At 47.3% G+C, this 25169-nt stretch overlaps 1 pseudogene; it reads right to left on the bottom strand.

Moving 5' to 3' along the window:
• Positions 1-25169, bottom strand: part of LOC115127390 (germ cell-specific gene 1-like protein) — a 72038-nt pseudogene that overhangs the window by 12187 nt on the left and 34682 nt on the right.

The raw sequence follows: 25169 nt of genomic DNA on the forward strand, positions 1-25169 counted from the left end.
GCTGCTAAAGCCACTTTCTACCACTCTAAATTCCAAGCATCTGCCTCTAACCCTAGGAAGCTCTTTGCCACCTTCTCCTCCCTCCTGAATCCTCCTCCCCCTCCCCCTCCTCCCTCTCTGCAGATGACTTCGTCAACCATTTTGAAAAGAAGGTCGACGACATCCGATCATCGTTTGCTAAGTCAAACGACACCGCTGGTTCTGCTCACACTGCCCTACACTGTGCTCTGACCTCTTTCTCCCTCTCTCTCCAGATGAAATCTCGCGTCTTGTGACGGCGTGCCGCCCCAACAACCTGCCCGCTTGACCCTATCCCCTCCTCTCTTCTCCAGACCATTTCCGGAGACCTTCTCCCTTACCTCACCTCGCTCATCAACTCATCCCTGACCGCTGGCTACGTCCCTTCCGTCTTCAAGAGAGCGAGAGTTGCACCCCTTCTGAAAAAACCTACACTCGATCCCTCCGATGTCAACAACTACAGACCAGTATCCCTTCTTTCTTTTCTCTCCAAAACTCTTGAACGTGCCTTCCTTGGCCAGCTCTCCCGCTATCTCTCTCAGAATGACCTTCTTGATCCAAATCAGTCAAGTCGCTCTGTAAGTCGCTCTGGATAAGAGCGTCTGCTAAATGACTTAAATGTATATACAAGAAAATAAACTTTTTCCCAAACAGTGTGTCTAAACTCTGGTGTCCAAACACCCAGCGCACCTCAGACCTTCTGTCTGAGGACCAACTAGGTTCACCCAGCCACATGATAATACACCCAGAGCCCTAGACCTTCTGTCTGAGGACCAACTAGGTTCACCCAGCGCGCCCTAGACCTTCTGTCTGAGGACCAACTAGGTTCACCCAGCGCGCCCTAGACCTTCTGTCTGAGGACCAACTAGGGTCACCCAGCGCGCCCTAGACCTTCTGTCTGAGGACCAACTAGGGTCACCCAGCGCGCCCTAGACCTTCTGTCTGAGGACCAACTAGGTTCACCCAGCGCACCCCAGACCTTCTGTCTGAGGACCAACTAAGGTCACCCAGCGCACCCTAGACCTTCTGTCTGAGGACCAACTAGGTTCACCCAGCGCGCCCTAGACCTTCTGTCTGAGGACCAACTAGGTTCACCCAGCGCGCCCTAGACCTTCTGTCTGAGGACCAACTAGGTTCACCCAGCGCGCCCTAGATCTTCTGTCTGAGGACCAACTAGGTTCACCCAGCGCGCCCTAGACCTTCTGTCTGAGGACCAACTAGGGTCACCCAGCGCACCCTAGACCTTCTGTCTGAGGACCAACTAGGTTCACCCAGCGCGCCCTAGACCTTCTGTCTGAGGACCAACTAGGTTCACCCAGCGCGCCCTAGACCTTCTGTCTGAGGACCAACTAGGTTCACCCAGCGCGCCCTAGACCTTCTGTCTGAGGACCAACTAGGGTCACCCAGCGCACCCTAGACCATCTGTCTGAGGACCGACTAGGGTCACCCAGCGCACCCTAGACCTTCTGTCTGAGGACCGACTAGGGTCACCCAGAGCCCTAGACCTTCTGTCTGAGGACCAACTTGGTTCACCCAGCACGCCCTAGACCTTCTGTCTGAGGACCAACTAGGTTCACCCAGCCACATGATAATAAACCCAGAGCCCTAGACCTTCTGTCTGAGGACCAACTATGTTCACCCAGCCACATAATAATACACCCAGAGCCCTAGACCTTCTGTCTGAGGACCGACTAGGTTCACCTAGCCACATGATAATACACCCAGAGCCCTAGACCTTCTGTCTGAGGACCGACTAGGTTCACCCAGCCACATGATAATACACCCAGAGCAATAGACCTTCTGTCTGAGGACCAACTAGTTTCACCAGGGGTTATGCTAATCTGATATAGAGCAGACCTAACTCACTCCATTAAATTAGACAAAACAGGAACATTTTACATTTGGCTAGAGATTCAAAAGGAAATTATCTTAAAATAACAGAGAAACACGTCCTCCTGTGTGCTACCTATATCCCCCCACTAGAATCCCCATATTTTAATGAAGACAGCTTCTCCACACAAACAACAAGTGTGGGGTTAATATTGGCAAAAAATAGACACATTTCTTCCAACAGGGCATTGGAGTGAGACAGGGATGCAGCTTAAGCCCCACCCTCTTCAACATATATATCAACGAATTGGTGCGGGCACTAAAAAAGTCTGCAGCACCTGGCCTCACCCTACTAGAATCCAAAGTCATGTGTCTACTGTTTGCTGATGATATGGTGCTTCTGTACCCACCCAAACCAAGGAGGGCCTACAGCAGCACCTAGATCTTCTGCACAGATTCTGTCAGATTCTATGCCATCAAAAGGAACATAAAATTCAACATACCAGTTAGGATCTGGCTAAAAATACTTGAATCAGTTATATAACCGATTGCCCTTTATGGTTGTGAGGTCTGGGGTCCGCTCACCAACCAAGATTTCACAAAATGGGACAAACACCAAATTGACACTCTGCATGCAGAATTCTGCAAGAATATCCTCTTTGTACACCGTAGAACACCAAATAATGCATGCAGAGCAGAATTAGGCCGATACCCACTAATTATCAAAATCCAGAAAAGAGCCCTTAAAATCTACAACCACCTAAAAGGAAGCGATTCACAAACCTTCCATAACAAAGCCATCACCTACAGAGAGATGAGCCTGGAGAAGAGTCCCCTAAGCAAGCTGGTCCTGGGGCTCTGTTCACAAACACAAACACACCCTACAGAGCCCCAGGACAGCAGCACAATTAGACCCAACCAAATCATGAGAAAACAAAAAGATAATTACTTGACACATTGGAAAGAATTAACAAAAAAACAGAGCAAACTAGAATGCTATTTGGCCCTAAACAGAGAGTACACAGTGGCAGAATACCTGACCACTGTGACTGACCCAATCTTAGGAAAGCTTTGACTATGTACAGACTCAGTGAGCATAGCCTTGCTATTGAGAAAGGCCGCCGTAGGCAGACATGGCTCTCAAGAGAAGACAGGCTATGTGCACACTGCCCACAAAATGAGGTGGAAACTGAGCTGCACTTCCTAACCTCCTGTCCAATGTATGACCATATGAGAGACACATATTTCCCTCAGATTACACAGATCCACAAAGAATTCGAAAACAAATCCAATTTGGATAAACTCCCATATCTACTGGGTGAAATTCCACAGTGTGCCATCACAGCAGCAAGATTTGTGACCTGTTGCCACAAGAAAAGGGCAACCAGTGAAGAACAAACACCATTGTAAATACAACCCATATTTATGCTTATTTATTTTCCCTTGTGTACCCTTAACCTTTTCTACATCGTTACAACATTGTATATAGACATAATATGACATTTGTAATGTCTTTATTGTTTTGAAACTTCTGTATGTGTAATGTTTACTTTTAATTTTTATTGTTTATTTCACTTTTGTATATTATCTACCTCACTTGCTTTGGCAATGATAACACATGTTTCCCATGCCAATAAAGCCCTTGAATTGAATATAAGACAGACAGACAGACAGACAGACAGACAGACAGACAGACAGACAGATAGATAGATAGATAGATAGATAGATAGATAGATAGATAGATAGATAGATAGATAGATAGATAGATAGCACTCCCAATGTGTTTGTCCAAAAGATCTCGATGGAGGAACTACTGCAGGAGAGTCTTCCTGTGTCTCTAGTGTTTGTTTCAAGTTTTAGGGTTTATATGTCAAGTTCCCAGGATGCACCAGGTGGAAACAGTGAAATGCTTACTGGCACTTTCCCAACAATGCAGTATTCAAGTCAATAATATCAAGTCAATAATATAGTAAGAAAAACATGAGAAATACAAGAAATACTGTTATTGATTTGCGAAATGATTGTGTTTCTAGCTCCGACAGTCCAGTAATATCTAACAATTTCACAACGTATACCCAATACACACAAATCTAAGTAAAGGAATGGAATTAAGAATATTTACATATATTTACGAGCAATGTCAGAGCGGTATAGAATAAGATACAGTAGAATAGAATACAGTAAATACATATGAGATGAGTAATACATAGACTAAGATACAGTAGAATAGAATACAGTATATACATATGAGATGAGTAATACATAGACTAAGATACAGTAGAATAGAATACAGTATATACATATGAGATGAGTAATACATAGACTAAGATACAGTAGAATAGAATACAGTATATACATATGAGATGAGTAATACATAGACTAAGATACAGTAGAATAGAATACAGTATATACATATGAGATGAGTAATACATAGACTAAGATACAGTAGAATAGAATACAGTATATACATATGAGATGAGTAATACATAGACTAAGATACAGTAGAATAGAATACAGTATATACATATGAGATGAGTAATACATAGACTAAGATACAGTAGAATAGAATACAGTATATACATATGAGATGAGTAATACATAGACTAAGATACAGTAGAATAGAATACAGTAAATACATATGAGATGAGTAATACATAGACTAAGATACAGTAGAATAGAATACAGTATATACATATGAGATGAGTAATACATAGACTAAGATACAGTAGAATAGAATACAGTATATACATATGAGATGAGTAATGCAAATTATGTCATCATTATTATCTTATTATTAATCTCTCGGCCCCTGCTTTGATACACCTGTACTGACCTCGCCTTCTGGATGGTAGCGGTGTGAACAGGCAGTGGCTCAGGTGGTTGTTGTCCTTAATGATCATGTTGGCCTTCCTGTGACATCGGGTTGTGTAGGTGTCATGGAGGGCACGTAGTGATGCTTTGGGCAGACCGCACCACCCTCAGGAGAGCCCTGCGGTTGCGGGCGGTGCAATTGCCGTACCAAGCGGTGATAGGATGCTCTCAATTGTGCATCTGTAGAAGTTTGTGAGGGTTTTATGGGCCAGACAAATTTCTTCAGCCTCTGATGAAGGCGCTGTTGTGCCTTCTTCACCACACTGTCAGTGTGGGTGGACCATTTCAAGTTGCCAGTGTGTGTGTGTGTGTGTGTGTGTGTGTGTATGTGTGTGTTTGCGTGTGTGTGTGTGTGTGTGTGTGTGTGTGTGTGTGTGTGTGTGTGTGTGTGTGTGTGTGTGTGTGTGTGTGTGTGTGTGTGTGTGTGTTACCTGAGAGCACGGTGAAAACAGCAGCGAAGGCGTTGAGTTTAAGTCCGTCGATGACGTTGCTGGAATGAAACAGCTCCAGACACATGAGACTGAACCCAACCACCAACAGCATGATGTATAGTACCTCTGATACCACCGACAGCCACAGGACTCCTGGAACACACACACACACACACACGGGCACACACACACATACACACACACACACACGCGGGCACACACACACACACACACACACACACACACACACACACACACACACACACAAATAATGAAACATTTAAAAAAGTGATACATTCTAGATAAAACAAAAATAAATATATTCACTTCACCAAATAATTTATTAAAACACGTTGTTTAGCTATGAAGGTCTACAGTAGCCTCAACAGCACTCTGTCGGGTATAGCACCTTGGTGGAGCCAGAGGATAGATAGCTTCTGTCCTCCTCTGGGCACATTGACTTCAATACAAAACCTAGGAGGCTCATGCTCCTCACCCCCCCTTCCATAGACCTATGGGAATTATGACGACTTCCGGAGGACGTCCTCCAACCAATCAAAGCTAATATGTTGTCCATCCAATGAGAGAAGTAACGTAATACCATGCAAGTTTTAGAAGCTTGGTGAGTTGTTGGATAGATTTTGAATTTAGCTTTTGGGGGGGGGATCTTTTAAATTAAAATTAGTTTCTTCAAACTGCAGGATACGGAGTAAATAGATTATATATTGTTTTCTTGGCTTTAGAACTTTATATTTGTGTATTAATGCAATTTATTTCAATTTACCTTGCTAACTTTAGTAGCCGCTAGTTAGCTAGCTACCAGAGTGCAGTTTTCTCTGCCAGAGTCACTAACACTAACGACAATGTAGTGGATTTCACTGCCCACTTCAGATTCAAGCTTACAGGGGAAAAGCTGTATTGGATGAAGGTCTGCGTATTCACACTGATCAACACAACGAGAAAGGAACAGGGATGGATGAAGGTCTGCGTATTCACACTGATCAACACAACGAGAAGGAACAGGGATGGATGAAGGTCTGCGTATTCACACTGACCAACACAACGAAAGGAACAGGGATGGATGAAGGTCTGCGTATTCACACTGACCAACACAATGAGAAGGAACAGGGATGGATGAAGGTCTGCGTATTCACACTGACCAACACAACAAGAAGGAACAGGGATGGATGAAGGTCTGCGTATTCACACTGACCAACACAACGAGAAGGAACAGGGATGGATGAAGGTCTGCGTATTCACACTGACCAACACAACGAAAGGAACAGGGATGGATGAAGGTCTGCGTATTCACACTGATCAACACAACGAGAGGAACAGGGATGGATGAAGGTCTGCGTATTCACACTGATCAACACAACGAGAAGGAACAGGGATGGATGAAGGTCTGCGTATTCACACTGACCAAACAACGAGAAGGAACAGGGATGGATGAAGGTCTGCGTATTCACACTGACCAACACAACGAGAAGGAACAGGGATGGATGAAGGTCTGCGTATTCACACTGACCAACACAACGAGAAGGAACAGGGATGGATGAAGTTCTGCGTATTCACACTGATCAACACAACGAGAAGGAACAGGGATGGATGAAGGTCTGCGTATTCACACTGACCAACACAACGAGAGGAACAGGGATGGATGAAGGTCTGCGTATTCACACTGACCAACACAACGAGAAGGAACAGGGATGGATGAAGGTCTGCGTATTCACACTGACCAACACAACGAGAAGGAACAGGGATGGATGAAGGTCTGCGTATTCACACTGACCAACACAACGAAGGAACAGGGATGGATGAAGGTCTGCGTATTCACACTGATCAACACAACACAAGAAGGAACAGGGATGGATGAAGGTCTGCGTATTCACACTGACCAACACAACGAGAAGGAACAGGGATGGATGAAGGTCTGCGTATTCACACTGACCAACACAACGAGAAGGAACAGGGATGGATGAAGGTCTGCGTATTCACACTGACCAACACAACGAGAAGGAACAGGGATGGATGAAGGTCTGCGTATTCACACTGATCAACACAACGAGAGGAACAGGGATGGATGAAGGTCTGCGTATTCACACTGACCAACACAACGAGAAGGAACAGGGATGGATGAAGGTCTGCGTATTCACACTGATCAACACAACGAGAAGGAACAGGGATGGATGAAGGTCTGCGTATTCACACTGATCAACACAACGAGAAGGAACAGGGATGGATGAAGGTCTGCGTATTCACACTGACCAACACAACGAGAAGGAACAGGGATGGATGAAGGTCTGCGTATTCACACTGATCAACACAACGAGAAGGAACAGGGATGGATGAAGGTCTGCGTATTCACACTGAGGAACACAACGAGAAGGAACAGGGATGGATGAAGGTCTGCGTATTCACACTGAGGAACACAACGAGAAGGAACAGGGATGGATGAAGGTCTGCGTATTCACACTGACCAACACAACGAGAAGGAACAGGGATGGAGGTCTGCGTATTCACACTGACCAACACAACGAGAAGGAACAGGGATGGATGAAGGTCTGCGTATTCACACTGATCAACACAACGAGAAGGAACAGGGATGGATGAAGGTCTGCGTATTCACACTGATCAACACAACGAGAAGGAACAGGGATGGATGAAGGTCTGCGTATTCACACTGACCAACACAACGAGAAGGAACAGGGATGGATGAAGGTCTGCGTATTCACACTGAGGAACACAACGAGAAGGAACAGGGATGGATGAAGGTCTGCGTATTCACACTGAGGAACACAACGAGAAGGAACAGGGATGGATGAAGGTCTGCGTATTCACACTGACCAACACAACGAGAAGGAACAGGGATGGATGAAGGTCTGCGTATTCACACTGAGGAACACAACGAGAAGGAACAGGGATGGATGAAGGTCTGCGTATTCACACTGAGGAACACAACGAGAAGGAACAGGGATGGATGAAGGTCTGCGTATTCACACTGATCAACACAACGAGAAGGAACAGGGATGGATGAAGGTCTGCGTATTCACACTGATCAACACAACGAAAGGAACAGGGATGGATGAAGGTCTGCGTATTCACACTGAGCAACACAACGAGAAGGAACAGGGATGGATGAAGGTCTGCGTATTCACACTGACCAACACAACGAGAAGGAACAGGGATGGATGAAGGTCTGCGTATTCACACTGACCAACACAACGAGAAGGAACAGGGATGGATGAAGGTCTGCGTATTCACACTGACCAACACAACGAGAAGGAACAGGGATGGATGAAGGTCTGCGTATTCACACTGAGCAACACAACGAGAAGGAACAGGGATGGATGAAGGTCTGCGTATTCACACTGACCAACACAACGAGAAGGAACAGGGATGGATGAAGGTCTGCGTATTCACACTGATCAACACAACGAGAAGGAACAGGGATGGATGAAGGTCTGCGTATTCACACTGGAACACAACGAGAAGGAACAGGGATGGATGAAGGTCTGCGTATTCACACTGAGGAACACAACGAGAAGGAACAGGGATGGATGAAGGTCTGCGTATTCACACTGAGGAACACAACGAGAAGGAACAGGGATGGATGAAGGTCTGCGTATTCACACTGAGGAACACAACGAAAGGAACAGGGATGGATGAAGGTCTGCGTATTCACACTGATCAACACAACGAGAAGGAACAGGGATGGATGAAGGTCTGCGTATTCACACTGAGGAACACAACGAGAAGGAACAGGGATGGATGAAGGTCTGCGTATTCACACTGACCAACACAACGAAAGGAACAGGGATGGATGAAGGTCTGCCTATTCACACTGAGGAACACAACGAGAAGGAACAGGGATGGATGAAGGTCTGCGTATTCACACTGACCAACACAACGAGAAGGAACAGGGATGGATGAAGGTCTGCGTATTCACACTGAGGAACACAACGAAAGGAACAGGGATGGATGAAGGTCTGCGTATTCACACTGATCAACACAACGAGAAGGAACAGGGATGGATGAAGGTCTGCGTATTCACACTGATCAACACAACGAGAAGGAACAGGGATGGATGAAGGTCTGCGTATTCACACTGATCAACACAACGAGAAGGAACAGGGATGGATGAAGGTCTGCGTATTCACACTGACCAACACAACGAGAAGGAACAGGGATGGATGAAGGTCTGCGTATTCACACTGACCAACACAACGAGAAGGAACAGGGATGGATGAAGGTCTGCGTATTCACACTGACCAACACAACGAGAAGGAACAGGGATGGATGAAGGTCTGCGTATTCACACTGACCAACACAACGAGAAGGAACAGGGATGGATGAAGGTCTGCGTATTCACACTGACCAACACAACGAGAAGGAACAGGGATGGATGAAGGTCTGCGTATTCACACTGATCAACACAACGAGAAGGAACAGGGATGGATGAAGGTCTGCGTATTCACACTGACCAACACAACGAAAGGAACAGGGATGGATGAAGGTCTGCGTATTCACACTGATCAACACAACGAGAAGGAACAGGGATGGATGAAGGTCTGCGTATTCACACTGACCAACACAACGAGAAGGAACAGGGATGGATGAAGGTCTGCGTATTCACACTGATCAACACAACGAGAAGGAACAGGGATGGATGAAGGTCTGCGTATTCACACTGATCAACACAACGAGAAGGAACAGGGATGGATGAAGGTCTGCGTATTCACATAGATCAACACAACGAGAAGGAACAGGGATGGATGAAGGTCTGCGTATTCACACTGAGGAACACAACGAGAAGGAACAGGGATGGATGAAGGTCTGCGTATTCACACTGAGGAACACAACGAGAAGGAACAGGGATGGATGAAGGTCTGCGTATTCACACTGAGGAACACAACGAGAAGGAACAGGGATGGATGAAGGTCTGCGTATTCACACTGAGGAACACAACGAAGGAACAGGGATGGATGAAGGTCTGCGTATTCACACTGAGGAACACAACGAGAAGGAACAGGGATGGATGAAGGTCTGCGTATTCACACTGAGGAACACAACGAGAAGGAACAGGGATGGATGAAGGTCTGCGTATTCACACTGATCAACACAACGAGAAGGAACAGGGATGGATGAAGGTCTGCGTATTCACACTGACCAACACAACGAGAAGGAACAGGGATGGATGAAGGTCTGCGTATTCACACTGACCAACACAACGAGAAGGAACAGGGATGGATGAAGGTCTGCGTATTCACACTGAGGAACACAACGAGAAGGAACAGGGATGGATGAAGGTCTGCGTATTCACACTGACCAACACAACGAGAAGGAACAGGGATGGATGAAGGTCTGCGTATTCACACTGATCAACACAACGAGAAGGAACAGGGATGGATGAAGGTCTGCGTATTCACACTGATCAACACAACGAGAAGGAACAGGGATGGATGAAGGTCTGCCTATTCACACTAAGGAACACAACGAAAGGAACAGGGATGGATGAAGGTCTGCGTATTCACACTGAGGAACACAACGAAGGAACAGGGATGGATGAAGGTCTGCGTATTCACACTGAGGAACACAACGAGAAGGAACAGGGATGGATGAAGGTCTGCGTATTCACACTGAGGAACACAACGAGAAGGAACAGGGATGGATGAAGGTCTGCGTATTCACACTGAGGAACACAACGAGAAGGAACAGGGATGGATGAAGGTCTGCGTATTCACACTGAGGAACACAACGAGAAGGAACAGGGATGGATGAAGGTCTGCGTATTCACACTGATCAACACAACGAGAAGGAACAGGGATGGATGAAGGTCTGCGTATTCACACTGAGGAACACAACGAGAAGGAACAGGGATGGATGAAGGTCTGCGTATTCACACTAAGGAACACAACGAGAAGGAACAGGGATGGATGAAGGTCTGCGTATTCACACTGAGGAACACAACGAGAAGGAACAGGGATGGATGAAGGTCTGCGTAGAAGGAACAGGGATGGATGAAGGTCTGCGTATTCACACTGACCAACACAACGAGAAGGAACAGGGATGGATGAAGGTCTGCGTATTCACACTGATCAACACAACGAGAAGGAACAGGGATGGATGAAGGTCTGCGTATTCACACTGAGCAACACAACGAGAAGGAACAGGGATGGATGAAGGTCTGCGTATTCACACTGACCAACACAACGAGAAGGAACAGGGATGGATGAAGGTCTGCGTATTCACACTGACCAACACAACGAGAAGGAACAGGGATGGATGAAGGTCTGCGTATTCACACTGACCAACACAACGAGAAGGAACAGGGATGGATGAAGGTCTGCGTATTCACACTGACCAACACAACGAGAAGGAACAGGGATGGATGAAGGTCTGCGTATTCACACTGACCAACACAACGAGAAGGAACAGGGATGGATGAAGGTCTGCGTATTCACACTGATCAACACAACGAGAAGGAACAGGGATGGATGAAGGTCTGCGTATTCACACTGACCAACACAACGAGAAGGAACAGGGATGGATGAAGGTCTGCGTATTCACACTGACCAACACAACGAGAAGGAACAGGGATGGATGAAGGTCTGCGTATTCACACTGACCAACACAACGAGAAGGAACAGGGATGGATGAAGGTCTGCGTATTCACACTGAGGAACACAACGAGAAGGAACAGGGATGGATGAAGGTCTGCGTATTCACACTGACCAACACAACGAGAAGGAACAGGGATGGATGAAGGTCTGCGTATTCACACTGATCAACACAACGAGAAGGAACAGGGATGGATGAAGGTCTGCGTATTCACACTGATCAACACAACGAGAAGGAACAGGGATGGATGAAGGTCTGCGTATTCACACTGACCAACACAACGAGAAGGAACAGGGATGGATGAAGGTCTGCGTATTCACACTGATCAACACAACGAGAAGGAACAGGGATGGATGAAGGTCTGCGTATTCACACTGACCAACACAACGAAAGGAACAGGGATGGATGAAGGTCTGCGTATTCACACTGACCAACACAACGAGAAGGAACAGGGATGGATGAAGGTCTGCGTATTCACACTGACCAACACAACGAGAAGGAACAGGGATGGATGAAGGTCTGCGTATTCACACTGACCAACACAACGAGAAGGAACAGGGATGGATGAAGGTCTGCGTATTCACACTGATCAACACAACGAGAAGGAACAGGGATGGATGAAGGTCTGCGTATTCACACTGACCAACACAACGAGAAGGAACAGGGATGGATGAAGGTCTGCGTATTCACACTGACCAACACAACGAGAAGGAACAGGGATGGATGAAGGTCTGCGTATTCACACTGACCAACACAACGAGAAGGAACAGGGATGGATGAAGGTCTGCGTATTCACACTGACCAACACAACGAGAAGGAACAGGGATGGATGAAGGTCTGCGTATTCACACTGACCAACACAACGAGAAGGAACAGGGATGGATGAAGGTCTGCGTATTCACACTGACCAACACAACGAGAAGGAACAGGGATGGATGAAGGTCTGCGTATTCACACTGACCAACACAACGAGAAGGAACAGGGATGGATGAAGGTCTGCGTATTCACACTGACCAACACAACGAGAAGGAACAGGGATGGATGAAGGTCTGCGTATTCACACTGACCAACACAACGAGAAGGAACAGGGATGGATGAAGGTCTGCGTATTCACACTGATCAACACAACGAGAAGGAACAGGGATGGATGAAGGTCTGCGTATTCACACTGACCAACACAACGAGAAGGAACAGGGATGGATGAAGGTCTGCGTATTCACACTGATCAACACAACGAGAAGGAACAGGGATGGATGAAGGTCTGCGTATTCACACTGACCAACACAACGAGAAGGAACAGGGATGGATGAAGGTCTGCGTATTCACACTGATCAACACAACGAGAAGGAACAGGGATGGATGAAGGTCTGCGTATTCACACTGACCAACACAACGAGAAGGAACAGGGATGGATGAAGGTCTGCGTATTCACACTGAGGAACACAACGAGAAGGAACAGGGATGGATGAAGGTCTGCGTATTCACACTGAGGAACACAACGAGAAGGAACAGGGATGGATGAAGGTCTGCGTATTCACACTGATCAACACAACGAGAAGGAACAGGGATGGATGAAGGTCTGCGTATTCACACTGATCAACACAACGAGAAGGAACAGGGATGGATGAAGGTCTGCGTATTCACACTGACCAACACAACGAGAAGGAACAGGGATGGATGAAGGTCTGCGTATTCACACTGATCAACACAACGAGAAGGAACAGGGATGGATGAAGGTCTGCGTATTCACACTGAGGAACACAACGAGAAGGAACAGGGATGGATGAAGGTCTGTGTATTCACACTGACCAACACAACGAGAAGGAACAGGGATGGATGAAGGTCTGCGTATTCACACTGAGGAACACAACGAGAAGGAACAGGGATGGATGAAGGTCTGCGTATTCACACTGATCAACACAACGAGAAGGAACAGGGATGGATGAAGGTCTGCGTATTCACACTGACCAACACAACGAGAAGGAACAGGGATGGATGAAGGTCTGCGTATTCACACTGACCAACACAACGAGAAGGAACAGGGATGGATGAAGGTCTGCGTATTCACACTGATCAACACAACGAAAGGAACAGGGATGGATGAAGGTCTGCGTATTCACACTGACCAACACAACGAGAAGGAACAGGGATGGATGAAGGTCTGCGTATTCACACTGACCAACACAACGAGAAGGAACAGGGATGGATGAAGGTCTGCGTATTCACACTGACCAACACAACGAGAAGGAACAGGGATGGATGAAGGTCTGCGTATTCACACTGACCAACACAACGAGAAGGAACAGGGATGGATGAAGATCTGCGTATTCACACTGATCAACACAACGAGAAGGAACAGGGATGGATGAAGGTCTGCGTATTCACACTGACCAACACAACGAGAAGGAACAGGGATGGATGAAGGTCTGCGTATTCACACTGATCAACACAACGAGAAGGAACAGGGATGGATGAAGGTCTGCGTATTCACACTGACCAACACAACGAAAGGAACAGGGATGGATGAAGGTCTGCGTATTCACACTGACCAACACAACGAGAAGGAACAGGGATGGATGAAGGTCTGCGTATTCACACTGACCAACACAACGAGAAGGAACAGGGATGGATGAAGGTCTGCGTATTCACACTGACCAACACAACGAGAAGGAACAGGGATGGATGAAGGTCTGCGTATTCACACTGAGGAACACAACGAGAAGGAACAGGGATGGATGAAGGTCTGCGTATTCACACTGACCAACACAACAAGAAGGAACAGGGATGGATGAAGGTCTGCGTATTCACACTGACCAACACAACGAGAAGGAACAGGGATGGATGAAGGTCTGCGTATTCACACTGACCAACACAACGAGAAGGAACAGGGATGGATGAAGGTCTGCGTATTCACACTGATCAACACAACGAGAAGGAACAGGGATGGATGAAGGTCTGCGTATTCACACTGAGGAACACAACGAGAAGGAACAGGGATGGATGAAGGTCTGTGTATTCACACTGACCAACACAACGAGAAGGAACAGGGATGGATGAAGGTCTGCGTATTCACACTGAGCAACACAACGAGAAGGAACAGGGATGGATGAAGGTCTGCGTATTCACACTGACCAACACAACGAGAAGGAACAGGGATGGATGAAGGTCTGCGTATTCACACTGACCAACACAACGAGAAGGAACAGGGATGGATGAAGGTCTGCGTATTCACACTGACCAACACAACGAGAAGGAACAGGGATGGATGAAGGTCTGCGTATTCACACTGACCAACACAACGAGAAGGAACAGGGATGGATGAAGGTCTGCGTATTCACACTGACCAACACAACGAGAAGGAACAGGGATGGATGAAGGTCTGCGTATTCACACTGACCAACACAACGAGAAGGAACAGGGATGGATGAAGGTCTGCGTATTCACACTGACCAACACAACGAGAAGGAACAGGGATGGATGAAGGTCTGCGTATTCACACTGACCAACACAACGAGAAGGAACAGGGATGGATGAAGGTCTGCGTATTCACACTGACCAACACAACGAGAAGGAACAGGGATGGATGAAGGTCTGCGTATTCACACTGACCAACACAACGAGAAGGAACAGGGATGGATGAAGGTCTGCGTATTCACACTGACCAACACAACGAGAAGGAACAGGGATGGATGAAGGTCTGCGTATTCACACTGATCAACACAACGAGAAGGAACAGGGATGGATGAAGGTCTGCGTATTCACACTGACCAACACAACGAGAAGGAACAGGGATGGATGAAGGTCTGCGTATTCACACTGACCAACACAACGAGAAGGAACAGGGATGGATGAAGGTCTGCGTATTCACACTGACCAACACAACGAGAAGGAACAGGGATGGATGAAGGTCTGCGTATTCACACTGACCAACACAACGAGAAGGAACAGGGATGGATGAAGGTCTGCGTATTCACACTGACCAACACAACGAGAAGGAACAGGGATGGATGAAGGTCTGCGTATTCACACTGACCAACACAACGAGAAGGAACAGGGATGGATGAAGGTCTGCGTATTCACACTGACCAACACAACGAGAAGGAACAGGGATGGATGAAGGTCTGCGTATTCACACTGACCAACACAACGAGAAGGAACAGGGATGGATGAAGGTCTGCGTATTCACACTGACCAACACAACGAAAGGAACAGGGATGGATGAAGGTCTGCGTATTCACACTGACCAACACAACGAGAAGGAACAGGGATGGATGAAGGTCTGCGTATTCACACTGACCAACACAACGAGAAGGAACAGGGATGGATGAAGGTCTGCGTATTCACACTGACCAACACAACGAGAAGGAACAGGGATGGATGAAGGTCTGCGTATTCACACTGATCAACACACAACGAGAAGGAACAGGGATGGATGAAGGTCTGCGTATTCACACTGACCAACACAACGAGAAGGAACAGGGATGGATGAAGGTCTGCGTATTCACACTGACCAACACAACGAGAAGGAACAGGGATGGATGAAGGTCTGCGTATTCACACTGACCAACACAACGAGAAGGAACAGGGATGGATGAAGGTCTGCGTATTCACACTGACCAACACAACGAGAAGGAACAGGGATGGATGAAGGTCTGCGTATTCACACTGACCAACACAACGAGAAGGAACAGGGATGGATGAAGGTCTGCGTATTCACACTGATCAACACAACGAGAAGGAACAGGGATGGATGAAGGTCTGCGTATTCACACTGAGCAACACAACGAGAAGGAACAGGGATGGATGAAGGTCTGCGTATTCACACTGACCAACACAACGAGAAGGAACAGGGATGGATGAAGGTCTGCGTATTCACACTGACCAACACAACGAGAAGGAACAGGGATGGATGAAGGTCTGCGTATTCACACTGACCAACACAACGAGAAGGAACAGGGATGGATGAAGGTCTGCGTATTCACACTGACCAACACAACGAGAAGGAACAGGGATGGATGAAGGTCTGCGTATTCACACTGACCAACACAACGAGAAGGAACAGGGATGGATGAAGTTCTGCGTATTCACACTGATCAACACAACGAGAAGGAACAGGGATGGATGAAGGTCTGCGTATTCACACTGACCAACACAACGAGAAGGAACAGGGATGGATGAAGGTCTGCGTATTCACACTGACCAACACAACGAGAAGGAACAGGGATGGATGAAGGTCTGCGTATTCACACTGACCAACACAACGAGAAGGAACAGGGATGGATGAAGGTCTGCGTATTCACACTGACCAACACAACGAGAAGGAACAGGGATGGATGAAGGTCTGCGTATTCACACTGATCAACACAACGAGAAGGAACAGGGATGGATGAAGGTCTGCGTATTCACACTGACCAACACAACGAGAAGGAACAGGGATGGATGAAGGTCTGCGTATTCACACTGAGGAACACAACGAGAAGGAACAGGGATGGATGAAGGTCTGCGTATTCACACTGAGGAACACAACGAGAAGGAACAGGGATGGATGAAGGTCTGCGTATTCACACTGATCAACACAACGAGAAGGAACAGGGATGGATGAAGGTCTGCGTATTCACACTGATCAACACAACGAGAAGGAACAGGGATGGATGAAGGTCTGCGTATTCACACTGAGCAACACAACGAGAAGGAACAGGGATGGATGAAGGTCTGCGTATTCACACTGATCAACACAACGAGAAGGAACAGGGATGGATGAAGGTCTGCCTATTCACACTAAGGAACACAACGAGAAGGAACAGGGATGGATGAAGGTCTGTGTATTCACACTGACCAACACAACGAGAAGGAACAGGGATGGATGAAGGTCTGTGTATTCACACTGAGGAACACAACGAGAAGGAACAGGGATGAAGGTCTGCGTATTCACACTGATCAACACAACGAGAAGGAACAGGGATGGATGAAGGTCTGCGTATTCACACTGATCAACACAACGAGAAGGAACAGGGATGGATGAAGGTCTGTGTATTCACACTGATCAACACAACGAGAAGGAACAGGGATGGATGAAGGTCTGTGTATTCACACTGATCAACACAACGAGAAGGAACAGGGATGGATGAAGGTCTGCGTATTCACACTGACCAACACAACGAGAAGGAACAGGGATGGATGAAGGTCTGCGTATTCACACTGACCAACACAACGAGAAGGAACAGGGATGGATGAAGGTCTGCGTATTCACACTGACCAACACAACGAGAAGGAACAGGGATGGATGAAGGTCTGCGTATTCACACTGATCAACACAACGAGAAGGAACAGGGATGGATGAAGGTCTGCGTATTCACACTGATCAACACAACGAGAAGGAACAGGGATGGATGAAGGTCTGCGTATTCACACTGATCAACACAACGAGAAGGAACAGGGATGGATGAAGGTCTGCGTATTCACACTGATCAACACAACGAGAAGGAACAGGGATGGATGAAGGTCTGCGTATTCACACTGAGGAACACAACGAGAAGGAACAGGGATGGATGAAGGTCTGCGTATTCACACTGAGGAACACAACGAGAAGGAACAGGGATGGATGAAGGTCTGCGTATTCACACTGATCAACACAACGAAGGAACAGGGATGGATGAAGGTCTGCGTATTCACACTGATCAACACAACGAGAAGGAACAGGGATGGATGAAGGTCTGCGTATTCACACTGATCAACACAACGAGAAGGAACAGGGATGGATGAAGGTCTGCGTATTCACACTGAACACAACGAGAAGGAACAGGGATGGATGAAGGTCTGTGTATTCACACTGAGCAACACAACGAGAAGGAACAGGGATGGATGAAGGTCTGCGTATTCACACTGAGCAACACAACGAGAAGGAACAGGGATGGATGAAGGTCTGCGTATTCACACTGATCAACACAACGAGAAGGAACAGGGATGGATGAAGGTCTGCGTATTCACACTGACCAACACAACGAGAAGGAACAGGGATGGATGAAGGTCTGCGTATTCACACTGACCAACACAACGAGAAGGAACAGGGATGGATGAAGGTCTGCGTATTCAAACTGATCAACACAACGAGAAGGAACAGGGATGGATGAAGGTCTGCATATTCACACTGACCAACACAACGAGAAGGAACAGGGATGGATGAAGGTCTGCGTATTCACACTGACCAACACAACGAGAAGGAACAGGGATGGATGAAGGTCTGCGTATTCACACTGACCAACACAACGAGAAGGAACAGGGATGGATGAAGGTCTGCGTATTCACACTGACCAACACAACGAAGGAACAGGGATGGATGAAGGTCTGCGTATTCACACTGACCAACACAACGAGAAGGAACAGGGATGGATGAAGGTCTGCGTATTCACACTGATCAACACAACGAGAAGGAACAGGGATGGATGAAGGTCTGCGTATTCACACTGACCAACACAACGAGAAGGAACAGGGATGGATGAAGGTCTGCGTATTCACACTGACCAACACAACGAGAAGGAACAGGGATGGATGAAGGTCTGCGTATTCACACTGACCAACACAACGAGAAGGAACAGGGATGGATGAAGGTCTGCGTATTCACACTGACCAACACAACGAAGGAACAGGGATGGATGAAGGTCTGCGTATTCACACTGACCAACACAACGAGAAGGAACAGGGATGGATGAAGGTCTGCGTATTCACACTGACCAACACAACGAGAAGGAACAGGGATGGATGAAGGTCTGCGTATTCACACTGATCAACACAACGAAAGGAACAGGGATGGATGAAGGTCTGCGTATTCACACTGATCAACACAACGAAAGGAACAGGGATGGATGAAGGTCTGCGTATTCACACTGACCAACACAACGAGAAGGAACAGGGATGGATGAAGGTCTGCGTATTCACACTGACCAACACAACGAGAAGGAACAGGGATGGATGAAGGTCTGCGTATTCACACTGATCAACACAACGAAAGGAACAGGGATGGATGAAGGTCTGCGTATTCACACTGACCAACACAACGAGAAGGAACAGGGATGGATGAAGGTCTGCGTATTCACACTGACCAACACAACGAGAAGGAACAGGGATGGATGAAGGTCTGCGTATTCACACTGACCAACACAACGAGAAGGAACAGGGATGGATGAAGGTCTGCGTATTCACACTGATCAACACAACGAGAAGGAACAGGGATGGATGAAGGTCTGCGTATTCACACTGAGCAACACAACGAGAAGGAACAGGGATGGATGAAGGTCTGCGTATTCACACTGACCAACACAACGAGAAGGAACAGGGATGGATGAAGGTCTGCGTATTCACACTGACCAACACAACGAGAAGGAACAGGGATGGATGAAGGTCTGCGTATTCACACTGACCAACACAACGAGAAGGAACAGGGATGGATGAAGGTCTGCGTATTCACACTGACCAACACAACGAGAAGGAACAGGGATGGATGAAGGTCTGCGTATTCACACTGACCAACACAACGAGAAGGAACAGGGATGGATGAAGGTCTGCGTATTCACACTGATCAACACAACGAGAAGGAACAGGGATGGATGAAGGTCTGCGTATTCACACTGACCAACACAACGAGAAGGAACAGGGATGGATGAAGGTCTGCGTATTCACACTGACCAACACAACGAGAAGGAACAGGGATGGATGAAGGTCTGCGTATTCACACTGACCAACACAACGAGAAGGAACAGGGATGGATGAAGGTCTGCGTATTCACACTGACCAACACAACGAGAAGGAACAGGGATGGATGAAGGTCTGCGTATTCACACTGATCAACACAACGAGAAGGAACAGGGATGGATGAAGGTCTGCGTATTCACACTGACCAACACAACGAGAAGGAACAGGGATGGATGAAGGTCTGCGTATTCACACTGACCAACACAACGAGAAGGAACAGGGATGGATGAAGGTCTGCGTATTCACACTGATCAACACAACGAGAAGGAACAGGGATGGATGAAGGTCTGCATATTCACACTGACCAACACAACGAGAAGGAACAGGGATGGATGAAGTTCTGCGTATTCACACTGATCAACACAACGAGAAGGAACAGGGATGGATGAAGGTCTGCGTATTCACACTGACCAACACAACGAGAAGGAACAGGGATGGATGAAGGTCTGCGTATTCACACTGACCAACACAACGAGAAGGAACAGGGATGGATGAAGGTCTGCGTATTCACACTGACCAACACAACGAGAAGGAACAGGGATGGATGAAGGTCTGCGTATTCACACTGATCAACACAACGAGAAGGAACAGGGATGGATGAAGGTCTGCGTATTCACACTGAGCAACACAACGAGAAGGAACAGGGATGGATGAAGGTCTGCGTATTCACACTGACCAACACAACGAGAAGGAACAGGGATGGATGAAGGTCTGCGTATTCACACTGACCAACACAACGAGAAGGAACAGGGATGGATGAAGGTCTGCGTATTCACACTGACCCACACAACGAGAAGGAACAGGGATGGATGAAGGTCTGCGTATTCACACTGACCAACACAACGAGAAGGAACAGGGATGGATGAAGGTCTGCGTATTCACACTGACCAACACAACGAGAAGGAACAGGGATGGATGAAGGTCTGCGTATTCACACTGATCAACACAACGAGAAGGAACAGGGATGGATGAAGGTCTGCGTATTCACACTGACCAACACAACGAGAAGGAACAGGGATGGATGAAGGTCTGCGTATTCACACTGACCAACACAACGAGAAGGAACAGGGATGGATGAAGGTCTGCGTATTCACACTGACCAACACAACGAGAAGGAACAGGGATGGATGAAGGTCTGCGTATTCACACTGACCAACACAACGAGAAGGAACAGGGATGGATGAAGGTCTGCGTATTCACACTGACCAACACAACGAGAAGGAACAGGGATGGATGAAGGTCTGCGTATTCACACTGACCAACACAACGAGAAGGAACAGGGATGGATGAAGGTCTGCGTATTCACACTGACCAACACAACGAGAAGGAACAGGGATGGATGAAGGTCTGCGTATTCACACTGACCAACACAACGAGAAGGAACAGGGATGGATGAAGGTCTGCGTATTCACACTGACCAACACAACGAGAAGGAACAGGGATGGATGAAGGTCTGCGTATTCACACTGACCAACACAACGAGAAGGAACAGGGATGGATGAAGGTCTGCGTATTCACACTGAGGAACACAACGAGAAGGAACAGGGATGGATGAAGGTCTGCGTATTCACACTGAGGAACACAACGAGAAGGAACAGGGATGGATGAAGGTCTGCGTATTCACACTAAGGAACACAACGAGAAGGAACAGGGATGGATGAAGGTCTGCGTATTCACACTGAGGAACACAACGAGAAGGAACAGGGATGGATGAAGGTCTGCGTATTCACACTGATCAACACAACGAGAAGGAACAGGGATGGATGAAGGTCTGCGTATTCACACTAAGGAACACAACGAGAAGGAACAGGGATGGATGAAGGTCTGTGTATTCACACTGACCAACACAACGAGAAGGAACAGGGATGGATGAAGGTCTGCGTATTCACACTGAGGAACACAACGAGAAGGAACAAGGATGGATGAAGGTCTGCGTATTCACACTGACCAACACAACGAGAAGGAACAGGGATGGATGAAGGTCTGCGTATTCACACTGAGGAACACAACGAGAAGAAGAACAGGGATGGATGAAGGTCTGCGTATTCACACTGACCAACACAACGAGAAGGAACAGGGATGGATGAAGGTCTGCGTATTCACACTGATCAACACAACGAGAAGGAACAGGGATGGATGAAGGTCTGCGTATTCACACTGAGCAACACAACGAGAAGGAACAGGGATGGATGAAGGTCTGCGTATTCACACTGACCAACACAACGAGAAGGAACAGGGATGGATGAAGGTCTGCGTATTCACACTGACCAACACAATGAGAAGGAACAGGGATGGATGAAGGTCTGCGTATTCACACTGACCAACACAACGAGAAGGAACAGGGATGGATGAAGGTCTGCGTATTCACACTGATCAACACAACGAGAAGGAACAGGGATGGATGAAGGTCTGCGTATTCACACTGACCAACACAACGAGAAGGAACAGGGATGGATGAAGGTCTGCGTATTCACACTGATCAACACAACGAGAAGGAACAGGGATGGATGAAGGTCTGCGTATTCACACTGACCAACACAACGAGAAGGAACAGGGATGGATGAAGGTCTGCGTATTCACACTGATCAACACAACGAGAAGGAACAGGGATGGATGAAGGTCTGCGTATTCACACTGAGGAACACAACGAAAAGGAACAGGGATGGATGAAGGTCTGCGTATTCACACTGATCAACACAACGAGAAGGAACAGGGATGGATGAAGGTCTGCGTATTCACACTAAGGAACACAACGAGAAGGAACAGGGATGGATGAAGGTCTGCGTATTCACACTGAGGAACACAACGAGAAGGAACAGGGATGGATGAAGGTCTGCGTATTCACACTGAGGAACACAACGAGAAGGAACAGGGATGGATGAAGGTCTGCGTATTCACACTGAGGAACACAACGAGAAGGAACAGGGATGGATGAAGGTCTGCGTATTCACACTGACCAACACAACGAGAAGGAACAGGGATGGATGAAGGTCTGCGTATTCACACTGAGGAACACAACGAGAAGGAACAGGGATGGATGAAGGTCTGCGTATTCACACTGACCAACACAACGAGAAGGAACAGGGATGGATGAAGGTCTGCGTATTCACACTGACCAACACAACGAGAAGGAACAGGGATGGATGAAGGTCTGCGTATTCACACTGACCAACACAACGAGAAGGAACAGGGATGGATGAAGGTCTGCGTATTCACACTGACCAACACAACGAGAAGGAACAGGGATGGATGAAGGTCTGCGTATTCACACTGACCAACACAACGAAAGGAACAGGGATGGATGAAGGTCTGCGTATTCACACTGACCAACACAACGAGAAGGAACAGGGATGGATGAAGGTCTGCGTATTCACACTGACCAACACAACGAGAAGGAACAGGGATGGATGAAGGTCTGCATATTCACACTGACCAACACAACGAGAAGGAACAGGGATGGATGAAGGTCTGCGTAACACACCAACGAGAAGGAACAGGGATGGATGAAGGTCTGCGTATTCACACTGACCAACACAACGAGAAGGAACAGGGATGGATGAAGGTCTGCGTATTCACACTGACCAACACAACGAAGGAACAGGGATGGATGAAGGTCTGCGTATTCACACTGAGGAACACAACGAGAAGGAACAGGGATGGATGAAGGTCTGCGTATTCACACTGAGGAACACAACGAGAAGGAACAGGGATGGATGAAGGTCTGCGTATTCACACTGAGGAACACAACGAAAGGAACAGGGATGGATGAAGGTCTGCGTATTCACACTGATCAACACAACGAGAAGGAACAGGGATGGATGAAGGTCTGCGTATTCACACTGAGGAACACAACGAGAAGGAACAGGGATGGATGAAGGTCTGCGTATTCACACTGAGGAACACAACGAGAAGGAACAGGGATGGATGAAGGTCTGCGTATTCACACTGAGGAACACAACGAGAAGGAACAGGGATGGATGAAGGTCTGCGTATTCACACTGAGGAACACAACGAGAAGGAACAGGGATGGATGAAGGTCTGCGTATTCACACTGAGGAACACAACGAGAAGGAACAGGGATGGATGAAGGTCTGCGTATTCACACTGATCAACACAACGAGAAGGAACAGGGATGGATGAAGGTCTGCGTATTCACACTGACCAACACAACGAAGGAACAGGGATGGATGAAGGTCTGCGTATTCACACTGACCAACACAACGAGAAGGAACAGGGATGGATGAAGGTCTGCGTATTCACACTGACCAACACAACGAGAAGGAACAGGGATGGATGAAGGTCTGCGTATTCACACTGACCAACACAACGAGAAGGAACAGGGATGGATGAAGGTCTGCGTATTCACACTGACCAACACAACGAGAAGGAACAGGGATGGATGAAGGTCTGCGTATTCACACTGACCAACACAACGAGAAGGAACAGGGATGGATGAAGGTCTGCATATTCACACTGACCAACACAACGAGAAGGAACAGGGATGGATGAAGGTCTGCGTATTCACACTGACCAACACAACGAGAAGGAACAGGGATGGATGAAGGTCTGCGTATTCACACTGACCAACACAACGAGAAGGAACAGGGATGGATGAAGGTCTGCGTATTCACACTGACCAACACAACGAGA

Source organism: Oncorhynchus nerka, linkage group LG26 (assembly GCF_034236695.1).
Source record: "Oncorhynchus nerka isolate Pitt River linkage group LG26, Oner_Uvic_2.0, whole genome shotgun sequence".
NCBI lineage: Eukaryota > Metazoa > Chordata > Actinopteri > Salmoniformes > Salmonidae > Oncorhynchus > Oncorhynchus nerka.